A 15,928-nucleotide genomic window follows, 5' to 3' on the forward strand; every position below is an offset into this window, starting at 1 on the left:
TTCTGCCCCCCTGCTCTTCTGACTCATTCCTCCTACTTCCTGCCCCCCTCTTATGTTTTCCTTATTATTCCGTGTCCTCTCACATCCACAGCTAATTATCCCGGTGACCTTACACCAGCCTCGGACACGTTTCTCCTCCGATCGCTGCTCTCACTTCTGGAGGTGAACGCCTCCGAACCTCCCGGAGATCCTCGTCGCTCGGCTCCACGGCGGATTTAGGCCCTTCTGTGTTTAATTTAAAGCGTGGGGGTTCACGCTGACCGCAGCCGCGGGGATAACATCTTTTAAAGGCGCTGGAGAGACCCCCCCCCCCCTGCCCATGGCTCCCAGTGCCACATCTGGCTCGTCACGGCCACCAGGCCGCCCGCCAGATCCCAGCTCGCACGCAGGGGCTCAGGTTGGGCTTGTGGCAGCCTTACCAGCCTCCAGGGGTGCCGCTAGCCTTCCTGAAGCCCCTCCCACCCCGGGCAGGCTTCTCGTTGGCAGCGACCCCACCGCTCTAGTCCAGCGCCGAATTATTATTTGGCGACGCGGAAGCGGGAACACCAACTATAATTTAGATTTAGTCATTAATTTTGTGTGTTTTCTCCTTCCGAGGGCCAATGTTTGTCCCGCAAAGACTGATTGTTGTTGCTTGCGCTGACAATTTGTAAGACAACACCTACAACATGTTTGACGCGGACCGTTGGTCAACGGGCAACTTGCCGAGGAGGATTTTTTTGGCATTTTAAGCGTGAAGCTGCCTCTGAGTTTTTCGCAGCTGAGGCCCCTCTCAGACACCCCACGTTTTGTAACGTGCTCACGTTTAAATGTCAAATGTCACAGTCTGTCCAAACTGCAGCGACAACATGCGTCTCCCTCTCCACCTCACCGCATCTGTGGTGCTTTCAGCGAGGCTGAAAGAAAAGCAGCAAGAATTCAAAGAGTTGATGAATTCAGTCAATTTTTCTTGGTTATTTTTTGGGGTGTTAACGTTGAATTTTGAGCTCACTCCAACTTCGACATACCTCAGCAGCAGTCCTCACTATCACGCGTGACGTGGCGAGGGACAAAACGTTCAGCGTTTAATTGGATTTGATTGGGCCGGCCGGGAACCAGGTGACCTTTTCAGCCTCGGAGTCACCGCTGATCCGTCACCCTGAGTCACCGTCCCGCACGGCTGAATCGCAGCCCGGTTGGTAAATTGATCTTAAAGGAGGGGAAAATGTGAGCCATCTGACCCAGGTATCCAGTGTGCCGCTGGAGGAGACTGTAACCACATTACACTGGGCTAAATGTGGTCCCGGCTGAAATAAACCGTGACTATTGTGTGACAGTCTGACCTTTTTTTTTTCTGTCTCTCTCCCCCCCCCTCGCTCCTCCATCTTTAGACAGAGTGTCAACACAGGGCCGGCGGAGGTGTGAATGTTTGTCTGCACCTCCTCACAGCGTGTGTTACTTTGGCTGAATTGAAGTCAGGAACAGGGAGGAGCCTGTCTCAGCCTGCATGTGTGCGTCCCGTGTTAAAAATAACAGTCTTGCCTTCTGATGCACACGCGGCTTCGCTGCTGCCTTTTGTCAACCTGGTATGTCAGAGGGAATTGTATCCGCCTGGTGTAAAGCCCATAGAAAGCATTTGGGGGAAAGAAAGAGGTGAAACCTGCGAGCTGATTGGACCAGCCTTCAGTCTGTCAAGTGCAAGCAGACAGTCCAAACTTTTCACTGCTTTTTTTTTTTAAGCCGCAGGTGTTAAACTATCAACTATAAACTCTTGGTCAAGACCAGACGGCAAAAGCATCCATGCTAATAATGTCTTTCAAAGCAACAACTCAACTTGTATGGTACCTTTTAGGGCCAGCCTCCATCATTTGCCTGACAGAGGAAGCCTTGCGAAGATCATCGGAGGAACCTTCTTCTTGTCACTTCCTGTAGCTTCACTGCCAGCTTAGCTTGTTAGCTGGTTGTGAGGCGGCGCGATGCTGCACATATGTCCAGCCTCAATGTACTACCCCACATTCCCTCAGATTAGAAAGTCAAGTTCCGGTCAGGATGGGCTAAACTAAGAACCCGCTAGTGATGATTGCACCGCGTTGCCTGAATATTCAGCTGCGGCGACAAAATAGTGGAAATAAATAAATAATTCCCGGGACTTAGACTTGCTGTTTAATCAGCTACAGTGACGGCTCAGTCTCCGTGACGCGGGAGATCATGATGAAGGTAATTTGCCACCGCAGCAGCGCACGGCGCCGTGTCAAAGGAGCTTAGTCGACTCCTGTTTATTGAGTCCCACGGACGTGATTCATGCCCGCGGCGCCCGCAGGCCTCCGGGAAAATGCAGAGGAGCGGCGGTGATGTGCTGCAGCCACTCCTGCCCCCAGCCGCCCATTGATCTTCCTGCCGTGTTGATCCCATTCGCCCCCTGCGCAATTACAGCTTGTGCATTCGGCGGGGAGAAAAACTTTCTAAAGTGGCCGTTTCCGACAGTTTGCACAGCAGGAAGTGCGAGCTGCTCTTTCAGAGCGTCAAATGTGTGCGATTTTTCACGCAGCGCTTGAACGAAAAAGCAAATTCTGAGCTGCCGGTGGCATTTATGAGGTAATAATTAAAATAGAACAAGAGAGGAAGAAGAAAAACTCCAAACCCGCATTGTTGCTTTTTTCGTCTCCGTCAGCATTTTAGTCGCGGGCCGGACGCCATCAGCCGATGACTGCGACTGCGACTCTTCCACGTGACGTGATCCCATCTGAAGCGCACACACAGCGTGAGGTTGCCGTGCGAAAGTGCCGCGTCTCCTCCTTGTGTGTTGGTGCGCGTGTGTGCGCGCCGGCGCAAGCATTCCGGATGTGTTTGTAGCCCGTTTAGCGCCCGCGGTGGCACCCAACAGCTTGATAGCATCACTTCCGACAAACGGGATGTTTTTGCCATTGCAGAGGCGACGTGCAAAAGGAAAAAAAAAAAAAAAAAGGGTGGGGGGTGGGAGGGCACACGTAAAAAAACATTAAAAAAAAAAAAAATAGGCCAGCGCACGGGTTGGTAATGTGAGATGAGATGCGTTCGGTGCAGGTGTGAGGTGCTTAGTTAGCACAGGTTCAAAGGCTCGCAGCTGCTCGTTCATAATGACCCGTCCCACGAAGAGGAGGCCTCGTTCGTTATTTCAGAGGGAGCCGCGCTCACGCCTCCGGACACCAGCCATTTGTTTTCTGCGCCTGTAAACACGAGCGCCATTTATCAACCGAGGGCGCAGCTCGTGATGTATTCCTTTCTTCTTTCTTTTTTTCCCACCTCCTCTTCCTCCTCCTCCCCTCCCTGGGAGCAGCGATGCATTCTGGGAGATGTGTAGCGTATAGATATTGCACCAAATTCAGCGAACTCCAACAGCCGTGCAGGTGCGAGGTGGCCGCCGTCCATTGTTGTCCTCCGTCTGTATTATAAGAACTGGGTACCGGTACCAATTTTTCCAAGTGGCCACTCGAGGTACTGCAGCAAAAAAATCAGACGGGCCCAAAAAGCATTTCTCCCATAGACCGCAATATAAAAATAAACACCTTTAAAACGGCTGACAGGACCACTGTGACCTGAAACGCGATTCATATCAAATCTTTTTATTGTAGATTTTTCAGTTATGGTCTTTTAGTCGTTTAAAAGAAGTGATAAAGGCCAGAAAATCACCAGAAAAGAGTTTATTCCCAGCGTGGCGTCACAACGTCGTTCTGACGGACTTACTTCCTGGCCACAGGGCCTGCAGACTGTACGCACAATCATTTCCTGTCTAAATGTCACATGTGTCAACGAGATTGGCGGCCCAGACGGTGAAAACGATCAGCAGGGGGAAGGTCATCAGCATCGTGACGCCGCTCGTTCCCTCTAAATGGTCCAGTCGAGCTCCTGCAGTGACGACAGCAACTTTTAACCGGTGGGTGAAATCGCCTCTTGCGTTGTATCGACGCAACTCTGAAGGTTCTCCCGTAATCACGCCAGATTATTATGAGATTGACTGTTCCGAGTCCGTGGAAGCTTTTCCCAGTCCGCTGATTAGATAATGTGACAGTCGCATTGTTTCCGAGGTTACGGCTGATCCTGGAGAAGTCACCATGCGGCAAATAGAAAAAAAATCCAGCAGGTTGTCAAACAATCAAAATTCCGTCAGGCAGCTTTGAGGCGGATGAAGTGGACGTGTCCTCGTCTGCGGAAACGTTCCTCTGAATACAGAACGAGGCACTGAGCTCCTGCCTGGGCAACGAGTGCGAACCACGACTTTACATTTCCACCCACGCAATTGGGCAATTTTCTTCAGCGCCGGAGGGTCTGACGTGGAGATTTTGAAATGGCGTGACGTGTTTGTCTGTTTTTGCCTTGTAATCTCCTCTCAGGTTGGACTTTCTGACTGTGTGTTGCTATGCATTAAACTCTTGGCTGAGGGAGCTTTGGATGATTGGATGATCGCGGCTGCTCTGCTGGTGTAAACACAGTGATACCCCCCCCACACACACACACACACACCCCTCCCCAGCTCCCCATCATGGGTCCTGAAGTGTGATCTGCTGTATTTTTCAGAGAGCCTCCAAAAGTCGGCGAAAAAAAAAAACAAAGCCCAAAGAAAAAACATTTTTAAAAATCTTTTTATTAATTAACCTTTTCCAAAACAGCATGGTGCCTTTTCATTGCCGACCCTTTTTTTTTTTTTGGCTGCACACAGCAGCCCATCAAAGTCACACACACAGACACCGACACACGCACACACACGCACGCAGCCTAATGGACTCTTCTAGTCCAATTTTGCCTAGCAGACAAAAAAAAACGAGAGACAGTCCCTTTTCTTCCCCTCCACTCTCATGCAGCCTGTGTTCTTGTCCTCCTTGTTTTAAGACACGGCCCCGTGACGATGAACATAATGTGCCTTGAATCATGTTCTTACTCAGCTCACCGAGGGATGCTCTCTCCTGGCCCGCGAGCTGGAAAATCCCAGACTCTGCCGCCCGGAAGAAAGAGGTTTTTTTTTCCCTCCCCTTTCTTTCTTTTTTTCCCTTCCTCCTTGTTGTCCCCTGTAGATTTAACCCATTTCCCTTTGCCAAGTCCCTCGGTGCTCCTTCTGTTGCTCTCCGCTCTTGTTAACCGCGCAAGAGAGCGTTAATTGCTTGACCATATGGTTTGGAGTACAGAGTTAATTGTGGCGTCGCAGTAAAAACACACTTTCGGCCGTGCCAGATCCTGCCACAGCGTCTAATTCTCCTTCTAAACAGAGACAGATTTCAACCTGAAGGGCATTGAACTCGCTGCACATAATGTGAGATTGTTAAGAGAAATGTGACAAAGGCAAAAAAAAACCTGCATGGGAATAAATTATATGAAATCTTTGTTCCATGCTGAATTGCTATTCAAGGTCCAGGCTTTTGCACAGATGCTCCCAAACCTTGAACCACAATAAGCCAAACTCAGACCTTGAACCAAACCTTCCCACTAAGATTTAATGATAAGCTTGAGAAAAAAGTGAGAAAGAGCCCAAAGTCTTCCTCAGTTTAGACAAAAAGTAAGAAAGAAAATGCTTTCCAGTCCTCACAGCGCCATATATACCATAACACACACACAAACACACACACGCAAACAACAGCAACATGGCCCAACGTCTCCAGGAATATATCGAATAAGATGAGGGACAGTCAGGCTTGAGAGCACGGTTTAAAAATAGACGACAGTGCCTGCGCAAGCATTGGATTCAAAGGAAGCTTGAGAAAGAAAACACAACACAGTCGATTTTTATTGAAGGACCAGTGTTTTTTTCTTTTTTTAGCATTTAGATATTTATTTTAAAGGCCTAGCGTGGGAGATATAGCGCCATCTAGGGGTTGGGAAGCATATCGCAAAACAAATGTGCCTCTGTATTGTTATTACAGGTAGCATTTTGCCCTGGGGCTTCATCTTTTTAAGCAAGTTTATTTCTTTTGGAGACGGCAAAACGTCTCAGGCGACCGAGTCGAGCCAAAGCGAAGCCTCTCGCTTCGTTCCCAGTGTTTAGGCACATCTTGTTTCACAAATACATTTTCCAGTCCGCCTCTCCTCTTTCAATTTGGTTATTCGGTTGCAGAAAACAGGCTGAAATGTCATGATTGACAGCCGAACTCCTGACTGGGTGAAGACTGACTTTGGGCACCTTGTGTCTCGGCTGTTTCACGATGTATCCCAACAACTGGCTCTGCATCGCATCGGCTGAAATTGTTTCGCGCAAAGCAAGTCGCGGTTTTCTCCTCCACGTTTGTGATTAGCTTTTAAAATGTTACGCAACGCCCCCCCCCAGTGGTCCCTCGCCGTGTCCGTCTCCCTGTCAGCGGCTTCATCTGCTCCTGTCACTCTCGGTCCGCGTCCGTCCGGTTTTTGAAACTCATTCGATGTGAAACCAAAACAGACGTGTCTGCGCGGTGAGGCCGCGGGACGAGAGCGGAGGTGACAACGAGAATCTTGGGTGCGGAGGGGTAAAAAAAAAAAAATTAATAAATCGGGATGGCTAGACGTGAGGCGCTAAGCTCCCGAGACACCCAGCTCGCCGTGTTTGGAGTCCAGTGAGTGTTTGCAGGAGGAAAATGGGTGCAGGTTTCTGCGACTGAGTTACTGCGCCGTGCGTTTCATGTCCTGCCCTCAAACTGCTGCCGTCTCCTGTTATCGCGCCTGGACTGTAACTGTTTTAACAAACCAAGCAGCAGCCAAACAAAATCAACATCAACCCTCCTTCCCCCCCGTTTCTTTATTTAATTATTTTTATATAATTATTTTTTATAATAAATTTTTTGATATTAGAAAACAGATTCCCGTACGGATCCGATTGGCCCTTTTGAGCCCGGCGGAGACAGAAAGCAGCCAGCGAGAGCAGCTTTGATCTTCTGTCCGTCCCCCCGGGGGATATCCCTCCTTCCCTCCCTCCCTCCCTCCCTCCCTCCCCCCCTGTGAACGCGAGTGTCCTCCCGCATTGTGTGCACGGTACAGTGAGCAGACATATGACAGATACAGTCTTAGGAGGGAGGGGTTAAAGTGATAAGAGCGGAGATTAGGCTAATCTTGGTTATTTTTGTCCTGCTGCTGCTGAGGCTTGCTGTGCTGTGCTGTGCTGTGCTGTGCTGTGCTGTGCTGTGCTGTGCTGTGCCGTGCGTGCGTGTTTCACAGGAGGTATGTGAGCATGGGGCCCCTTTTGCGTCGACGGCAGGCGGCAGATGCGTCGCTGCTCCTCCTGCTTGTTGGCTGAGAGGCGCTCTTGCGGCGTGCGTGCGTGCTCGTTAGGCCGAGCCACGTAACCAACGGTCACTTGTTACTCGCAGGAGGAGGAGGAGAAGGGGGAGGGGGAGGAGGAGGGGGAGCAAATCCGCAGCCACCGATGCATCATTTCAGGGTGCCACCCCAACCCCTCTACTCCCCCACCCGAAGACAAAGGCACGCACGTCGTCACCGAAGCCCCGTCTCCGCGCCGCCGTATCGCGAAGCTTCCATCCATTTATGAGTGCGGCGGCACAGATTAGATTACGCGGCCGGCGCGTGCACGGGGAGGGGGGGGGTTGTATTACTCATGCGGCCGCAGCAGCCAGCGTGCAGAGGTATGCGCCACTTTGATAGCGCCTTGTCGCTCCACTCAGGGTTACACGACTGATTATGATGCGGCGCGGCTCTCCGTGCGGTGCTCGCTTTGTATTCCGCCGCCCGCTCCCCCCCGCAGTGTCCCTGCTGAAACCGACTCCAACCTGGAGGCTGGGGGAGGTGAGGGGGGGTCTAGATGGAGCCGAAGAAGGCTCCGTCTCAGCGCCCGGCGTTCCCATGAGCGCAGCAGGTCACCGCGCGCAATCCACTCAAATCCCTGCTGCCCTCGCATGGGCGCTAATCTTCCTCGACTGCCTGCTTAGCGCAACTCAGCCGCACCCTCGCGCCCCCTCCACCCCTGCACCCACCCACCCCCGCAAGACGCCTGCAAAAAAGGAAAAATGCAACAACAACAACAACAACAACAACAACAACAAAATGACTCGCTCCCTTTCCGCAGTGTCACCGTTTAAAATTTCTCGATGAATATACCGATTTTTTTTTTGTCTTTTTTTTTTTTGTCAAACCACGCTGTACAACTGCATCCCATTTGTAGTCCTTTTAGCAGCCACGTTCGATCAGTTATCTGAAAGAACTCCGTAGAAGTCCAGACAAAAGCATAGTTAGCCATCTGTTTGCAGCCATCCACAGGAAAACGTCGGGGTTCACATTCCTGCTGAGACCGAGGGAGTTGTTGTTCCCTCAGTCAACAAACTGGCTGGATATGTTGTCCTTTCCCCGGGAGAGCTGTCAGTGAAGCAATGTTTCCCTTTGTGACATCACTTGGGGTCAACTTCCCTTGAACAAGCTCCCCGGAAAAGCACAGCCCCAGCTGCCTCCCCCTCCCTCCCCCTCCCTCTGTCCTGATGCTCGGCTAATTATTTCCGAGCAAGACTAAATTTTTAAAAGCACGCCGCCTTTTTCATCTCTGTTGGCGCAGCCTCAACTGCAGCAACTATAATGAAAGTGAAATGACCGTCGCATTGATGTTTCACACCGCTGGGCACACCACTTCCAAAAGAGAAAAAAAAAAAAGAGAAAAAGATTCCCCACCAGCTGCTCAGCACCGAACTGGTGGAGGTTACAGCCAGATATTTCCCCATGGAGTCGGTGAACAGGGATGAAAGGGGGAAATACATTTGGCTGCTGGATTCTGTCTCGGAGAGGCTCCAAAGTGATGGCGAGCTCTCGGATGATGAAGCAGCTCCCCTTCGTCGACCTGAAGGAATCTCGGCGCTGTGGTCACATGATTGATCCCCACTGTCGCCCACATAGCTCCAAAGTGAGCCTGCGCGTGTGGGTGCGTTTCAGGTATTATCGCTGAAAATAGACGTCGTAAAAATGCTAAAGTTCGGCACCGCGTCCCTGTTTTCCCTTTCCCTCAATTTTGTTTGCCGTCTTTTTGTTGACCTTCCTCGCGGATTAAGAGACAAACACGCCGGCCGACTGGATGACTGAGGAAGTTGATCTAATTCTTGGAATGATGCTGTCAAACCGTTGTCCCAAAACACGCTTGTGTAACCAGACAGTTGGTGGGGAAAATGGGTCATGTGGGAAAACAGTTGTTCTTGGTGCCTGCTGGCGCCGTTCCCGAGCAGAATGCCCACACGCGCCCGTCGTGTTTGTTGTTGTTTGTTCTCCCGTCGCTGCTGCCGTCCGAACTTTGCTGCTTTTTAGCCACGCACGCCTGTTTTTGCCGCCGCCGCTGCTGCTCAGGTTACCGGTACAAATCGATAGAACAGGGCGTCCTCTTGTTCGCCGCCGACATAACCACGGTCTTGTTCAAACACGATATGCACGACACAAACATTGCACCAGCACTTCCCCCCGCTTTAGGTTTAAATATGGAGTTTCTGTACTGATAAAAAGGTCAAAAATAGTTCTGGATGACTTGGATGTTCCAGGTTCACCTTAATGGCCATTTATAGCGAAGGTGTGTAAGATCTAGTGCCCCTAATGGTGAGAAAGTATATTGCAGATTATGTTCTTCCTTTTACCAGCTGCAATGTCAAGGTGAAAGCACAAAATCCAGAGACAATATTGCTGCCTTGTCTCAGCTTTTAATTAGCTAATCAACATGCAAAAGTAGTTTTTTTGGAGGCTTTTATCCAACTGAAGATGAGCGAGTTAGTTCGACCCTGCTGAAAGTTACACGCCGGGCCTTTAAGGTCATCAAACGCGGCGTCCACCAATGAAGTTCCCGAGCGGAACCAAACATCACAAATGTGACCCCCTGAGGATGCTGTTGCTGTTGCTGTTTGCCGCTGCCAATGCAGCTCTGAATGGCTGAGCGCAGATTAAGGCGGAACAGTAGTGTTGAGGTTATCACGCTCACACGACCAAAATAGACGCAGAGCGGGTGAGACAGCGGGCAAGGCAGCTACGCTCGCGGTGCAGCGTGATGTGCTTAAGAAGGGAAGCGGGGGAGGTTGGGGGGGAGGGGGGGGGGGTGGGGGGGTACTGCTGACGGACACAGAAAGCACAGAGGAGCGGGCGCCGCGCAGGGGGTGGAAAAAAAAAAAAAGCGCTACGTGGGCAGAAAGGCGTCTTTATTTCAGCCGGTTTGACCGGCGCGCGGGCGAGCGTGCGGTGTTTGTAGCCAGATTATTGCACTGATTGATGGTTAATGTGGGCTAATCCTGCCGAGAACATCGCGGCCGCACCTAGCCGCCTATTTTTATCTTCAAACCCGCTCCTCCGCTCGCAACGTGTGATGTCGGAGGCGGCGAGGTGCAGCCCTTCCGCAGCATATGCTTCTCGGAGGTGTCGCGGAATTTTTAATTAGGAGGTGGGGGGGGAGGGGTGAGACGGGAGGCGGGGGGCGGGAACGACGACTCGGGCGCCATGCAAGGAAACAAGGCCGCTAGCTTTGGACCGGCTGCGGAGTCGGTTTGTTCAGATTGGACTAACATGCAGGCCTTTTTGTGACCGTGTGGGGAAAATAAATGTGACGCGGACCCTCTGTGATGTCACAAGGAGCACTCACGCCCACACCGGTTTAGCAATAGCGTCCCCCTTGGCCGCTTGGTTTTTGTCGCCCCTCAACCCGTGAAGACTTTCCACTTCCTGTAATTACTCCTTCAAAGCGCTTGGTCGTACCTTTTCAGTGGCCACCGGCCACCGTGCACTTAAGATTCAAGGGCCTCCTCTCTTAAAGGCTTTCCCACTGCGCTGATTGATCGCCAGGCTCTATGTTTTCCTAAGACCTCATCGATCAGCCGCTGTTTAATTAAGCCTGCGGCCACAAATTACTGTAGCATCTTATTACCTAATTGTGCCGCTCGGCCCTAAAGAATCACAGTCCTGTAAGCTGCAATGTCTTTAAACACACACACACACACACACACACACACACACACACACAGGCACGCAGGCACACACACGCAGGCATGCAGGCACGCACTTGCAGAGGCTTAAGGGAAAAGCAAATGTTATGAAGGAAGTTTTATCAGGAAAATCTGACTGACTTCCAAAGACAGAAATAGTCAGTTAGGCTGTTAATTCACTGGCATTTAAAGTCACATGTAGATATTTTAATTTGCAGAAACACAAATTGCACTAATGCTGTATTTTCTCTTGTAGAATTTAATTTAGTTTACTCTAGTTTCATTTTTGAAGACAAAGTCTAACATAGTTGCCCTCCCGCTGACTTCCCGTTTGACCATAATATGGTTTTCTTTAACTTTCCAAGTTCAACTGTTATTTTGCAATTAAGCAAAACCAAGGCCGATCCAGAAAAGGAGATTTGCAAGACGCCGCTAAGCGGGAGAATTCCAGATTTTCCTGGAAGCAGTTTTGTCATCCTCCAATGTAATAGCCAGTGGTGGATTTAATCCCCTCAAATTAGTCCCTCGCTAATCCCCACTAACCTCAAACAGAGGTCACTAGTGTCCAATTTGAAGATGCATAAAGAACACTTTGTAATTGCGTGTTTAGTGCCCACGGCTGGGCGAAGAGTAATTCTCCTGCGTGCTCTTTTCTCTGCCCATCAGACTCAAAGAGTCAAGTGCAGGGTGGCAACACAAGTCAACAGCTTCCATGTCGTTGTGTTTTCGTTGACCACAGGTGGATTTTTAATTTTTTTTTCCTTTTAAAATCATTTGGCTCTCCTGAGCAAACCCTCACTTCTTCAGAGTGAGCCGCGGACGATGGGCACCGGCCAAATGTGACGGCGGCAGCATGTGACCCCGCGAACTGATCACTTTACATCTTGGCTCTTTGTCTCCGCTGTATTAGAGGATTATGCTGCCCTTTGGCCCCCGTGCGCGCTCAAAATTAAGCTTGATGCACTTAAATCTAAGCCCATATTTTGCCAATGCCAGCTCGCTGAGAGCATTGCTGCCACCGCGCTCCCCTCGCCGTGGCAGTCTGCTATCTATTTCCCCGCGGGGGCGGGACGCTTGAACTGTGACTGCGGTGGGCGGAGCAGAAGTTTCACGAATGTTCAGGCGGCTCCTGTTGATCCCAAACCACTTTGTTTCTCCTCTAACACTCTTAAACTAGGGAAGTCTCATAATTATTCAGTATATAAAAAGTTGTTTCTGTACGCTCCTCCAGAAAAGACCATATTTAGCCCGCTGTTTTCAGCCTCCTGCTAAAATACTGGGTTTTTCTTAAAGAAAGACAAAAACAAACTGGTGTTTGGTGGGTGTGGTGACATCACAGAGGGCTGATTTCCAGTCTTTTAGCACACACCCAGGGAAAAGTAGAGCAAGGACTGCCTGACAGTCTCTCGCCTCCCAGGAGGAGTTCACTGACAGGCCAGTGAGGACTTTTTTTTCATCGGATTTGGCACAAAATGGGCCCTTTTATTGTCTGAAACGGCTGTCAGACAGTCTTACTGTCCAGTATTTAGCGACTGCCCTCTGATTGGCTCAGTTAGCATTAACTGATGAACCTATTTTTTTTTTTATTAATGCAAATACTAATTATATCCAGCCGTTTCTGAAGGTGGAAGCCCTGAATGTCGCTGCTTCTATTTTCAGACACGGATTTAGCTCTTTGATGTGATGCCTTTATTTTTGGAACCGCTATCATTTCCCTACATGGCCAAAACTATATTTCAGCCTTCGCTACCAACACACGGTGCCATAGAGACACTATTGTCTCCATCTGTGTTTTTTTTTTATTTATTTTTTATTTTTTTAATTTTATTCTGGCAGTTGTATATTTAGTTCAGACAATACATTTCCTGAAACGATGCTTTTGAAGTAACGCTTCGGCTTCCTGTCCAACCGTCTCATTCCGGCAGCTGTTTTCATTGGGACGTTGCATCCATGCAGGATGCCGTACGTGCACAGGAAAAAGTGTATGAATCCATTATGCAAATACAGGGGATGTGCTATCACGGTGAAGGCGTTCCTCCTCGCACCTGCAAGCCGCTTCATTAGAACCCACAGCTGGCTGCTGCCGCAGCCGCCGCCACCGCACGGTGACAGGCGCCACCGAGATGCAAAGCCAGACGGATCCCTCGGCCTCCATGCGTCCCCTCTGCCTTCCCCCTGTGAAGCAGCGCGACCCTGAGGTCGCGCAGGCTTCCCAGCAAAGGAGAATACGATCCCTGGGAATCTCGTTGAAGCCTCTCTTGCAACATCGCCGCAACTCCATTGAAACGCCACCGCCCGCTTTGTTGCCTCCTTCCGAGGCGCAGGCAGGCGGTTGTGCCTTTTTTTTTTTTCGTCTGTTCCTGAACAGGCTGAGTCATTTGTAATTCAGTCAGGGGGTCAGAGGGTAACTTCCTATTTCCTTCCTCCCCTCCCCTTCCTTTTAGCCAGTGTTGCTGCAGTGCCTTTAAAGTTTCCATGTTACTCTCATTTTCAGATCTTTTTTTTTTTTTTTCATGCTGCAAGCCAGATCACATGTTAATCTAATAAAAAAAAAACTAAAACATGTCAAAAACACGTTTTACAGGTTTAAAGCTTCTTTCTTTTTTTTGGACCTCCATGTAATGCGGTTGGAGATGTTGCCCAGTTTGAAGAGGGACACTCCTTGTGACATCACAAGGGGCGTATTTCAAGAACTATGCAATTTAGCCACAAAAGACAAGGAGTTCACCGACGCTGACGGACTAGAGACAAGTTACAGTGATTTTCCGTAGTTACTCGTTACTTGCATCTCTGTCTTCACATCTGCACTTTTGCGTTTTTTTACCTCTCGGCTGTCCGTCGTCCGTTTCGGTCGCGGAAACAAACCGGCATTGACACGGCTGCGGCTAATTTCGGCTCAATAAAAGGTAAACGCAGCCGAGTGCGATGCTGGGAAAGTTGCGAGCGTCATCCTGTAAGGTGGCGGCTAATTTTAGCTCGTCAGGGCAGCGCACTGTGTCTCCCAGCGGACGAGTCGAGCCATAGAGGGATCTGAGCGTCAGCCCTGCCTCTTGTTCTCTCGTCTGATGTGCCCGTGCTCGCGCGCGCGTGTCCGTGCGCGTGCGTGTGGACGCTGTCCTTTGTGCAGAAAGGTTACAGGACAGCCACAATAGACCGAGCTGGACAGATGTTCATTCAAAGAGCCTTTAAAACACCTGGGGTTTAGCTTCGGGGGGGTTCAGCGGCAGGTTTCGTTTTCCCGACGGCGGAGAACGATCCCAGTGAAGACGTCAGCATAAGTTAAAGTCCTCGCCTGAGTTCTCCTCCTTATCTCCTTATCATCATCATCATCATCGTCACCACCACCTCCTGTGCAGTGATTGCACTGGGTGACAAGAGGAGACAAGAAGCCCTTTGTGAAGCAATTTGTGCAAAAGTGGTCAGTGCCCCCCCCCAAAAAAAATAATTCAACTAAAAAGGATGATAAATTCACACAGAAGCTGACGCCGCAAAGGGAAGGACAGAAGGGCAGATTGATTTTTAAATGTCAGAAGTTGAAGTTTTAGAATGAAAAATATCCCCTGAAACAACCCTAAGCATATCTCACTTTTCACACCTGTTGCCGGCCCAATGAGTTGCAGTTAATCTGTCCGATGAATGGCCAGCCGCCTCCTCAGAAATAGATAGTAATTAGCCAGAGTCTCCTCAGCCAATTGGGAAATATGGTCCAGGTTCGTTATGCAAAACGCACCCAATCAGCAATCACCATATTTCCCTCCCCTATATTTAACTTTTTTTTTTAGGGTGTTGGGGGTTGAAATGGGGCTCCGGCGTGGAGGAACTCTGATGGAATAACCAACCTGGAGAGAATTAATGGGTTTCTCATGCTAATGAGACGCCGCAAATTCGCTGCCACGGCCGGCTGGCTGGCCAGCCGTGAGTCAATTCTCCTCGCTTCGGCCCCTGCGTAAATGAAACCGCTCCGCTTTGCGGACGCGCTCGCTCACCCAGCAGATGACTTTCTATTCTCAAACTTCCTGCTCTCGTTCAAAAAAAAAAAAAAAAAGAAAAAGAGAAAAAGGTGCACCTGCAGTAACGCTCGCCGCCGCCAACCCTGACATTTAAACACACCTCGCGCGGCGGGCAATTGTTCCAGAGGTTTGCACACGCTCTGTTTGCGCCGGCCGCCTCGCTCGGCATCGCCCCCGGCGCGGCTGCGCGAGGACGGATTTCTCCGCTGGTCAGTTTGTTTTGGATCCGTGCCACCGCGTTGAATTATGCAGATCAACATCTGTGGGTTGCGCGTGCACGCGCGCGCGCGCGCACACACACACACACACACACACACACACACACACACACACACACACACACACACACACACACACTGATGGGAACACACACTCCGCCGTCCAGACGGTCACACCGTGTACTCCACATCAAAGACCACTCGCTGCTTATTTGTGTGTTTAAAAAAAGAAGAAATTGTGTCAAATCTCTTTAGTCTCAACTCAGGTGATATTTTCAAACTGTCTGTGTCTGTGAATACTTTTTCATGGCTCTCTAAACCTGGCATGTGACTCTTACCTGACACGACAGCTGAAACGCTTGCGTTCATCTCACATGTCCGTCGAACAAAGAGCCCAGAGAAAGTCTGCAGGGTGAGGGCCAGTCAGATTCCTCATCGCAGGTTTAGCCAGATTGAGCTTTTCTGTTGAGGGACAAGATCAGCAGGCATAGGAGAGGAGCAAAAAAACCTTTTGTCCACTAATAGAAACTAATGGGAGCATGAATGCTAATGTCTTTAGCTGCAGCAGCAGTTGGGGACAGCTCGGACTAGCTTCTTCTACCTGGCTGTACGTACACCTGGCTTCTTACTTATTTGTAGGAGAGGGCAACTGGTTGTGGTATCCATATAGAGTTAAGTCTGGTTGAAAAAGCTTTCTACCAGAGGTTGGCAAGACGGACGAGCGAGACTGCAGAGATAGAAATCTCATCTGATCAAGCTGCACGGCTAGCTTGAAAGTGCATTTCATTAGAATGTAGCGTGCATATTTGATGCATGGCGTCTGTGCAGGATGGACTGA

The 15,928-nt window shown here is 50.0% G+C and overlaps 1 protein-coding gene across 2 annotated transcripts in view; it reads left to right on the top strand.

The window, feature by feature from the left end:
- hcn1 (hyperpolarization activated cyclic nucleotide-gated potassium channel 1) overlaps positions 1-15,928 on the top strand; it is a 79,356-nt gene that overhangs the window by 32,716 nt on the left and 30,712 nt on the right. The window lies entirely within an intron of this gene.

The sequence above is a fragment of the Nelusetta ayraudi genome, unplaced genomic scaffold, assembly GCF_046127955.1.
Source record: "Nelusetta ayraudi isolate G7.1 ecotype Tasmania unplaced genomic scaffold, CSIRO-AGI_Nayr_v1 ptg000076l, whole genome shotgun sequence".
NCBI lineage: Eukaryota > Metazoa > Chordata > Actinopteri > Tetraodontiformes > Monacanthidae > Nelusetta > Nelusetta ayraudi.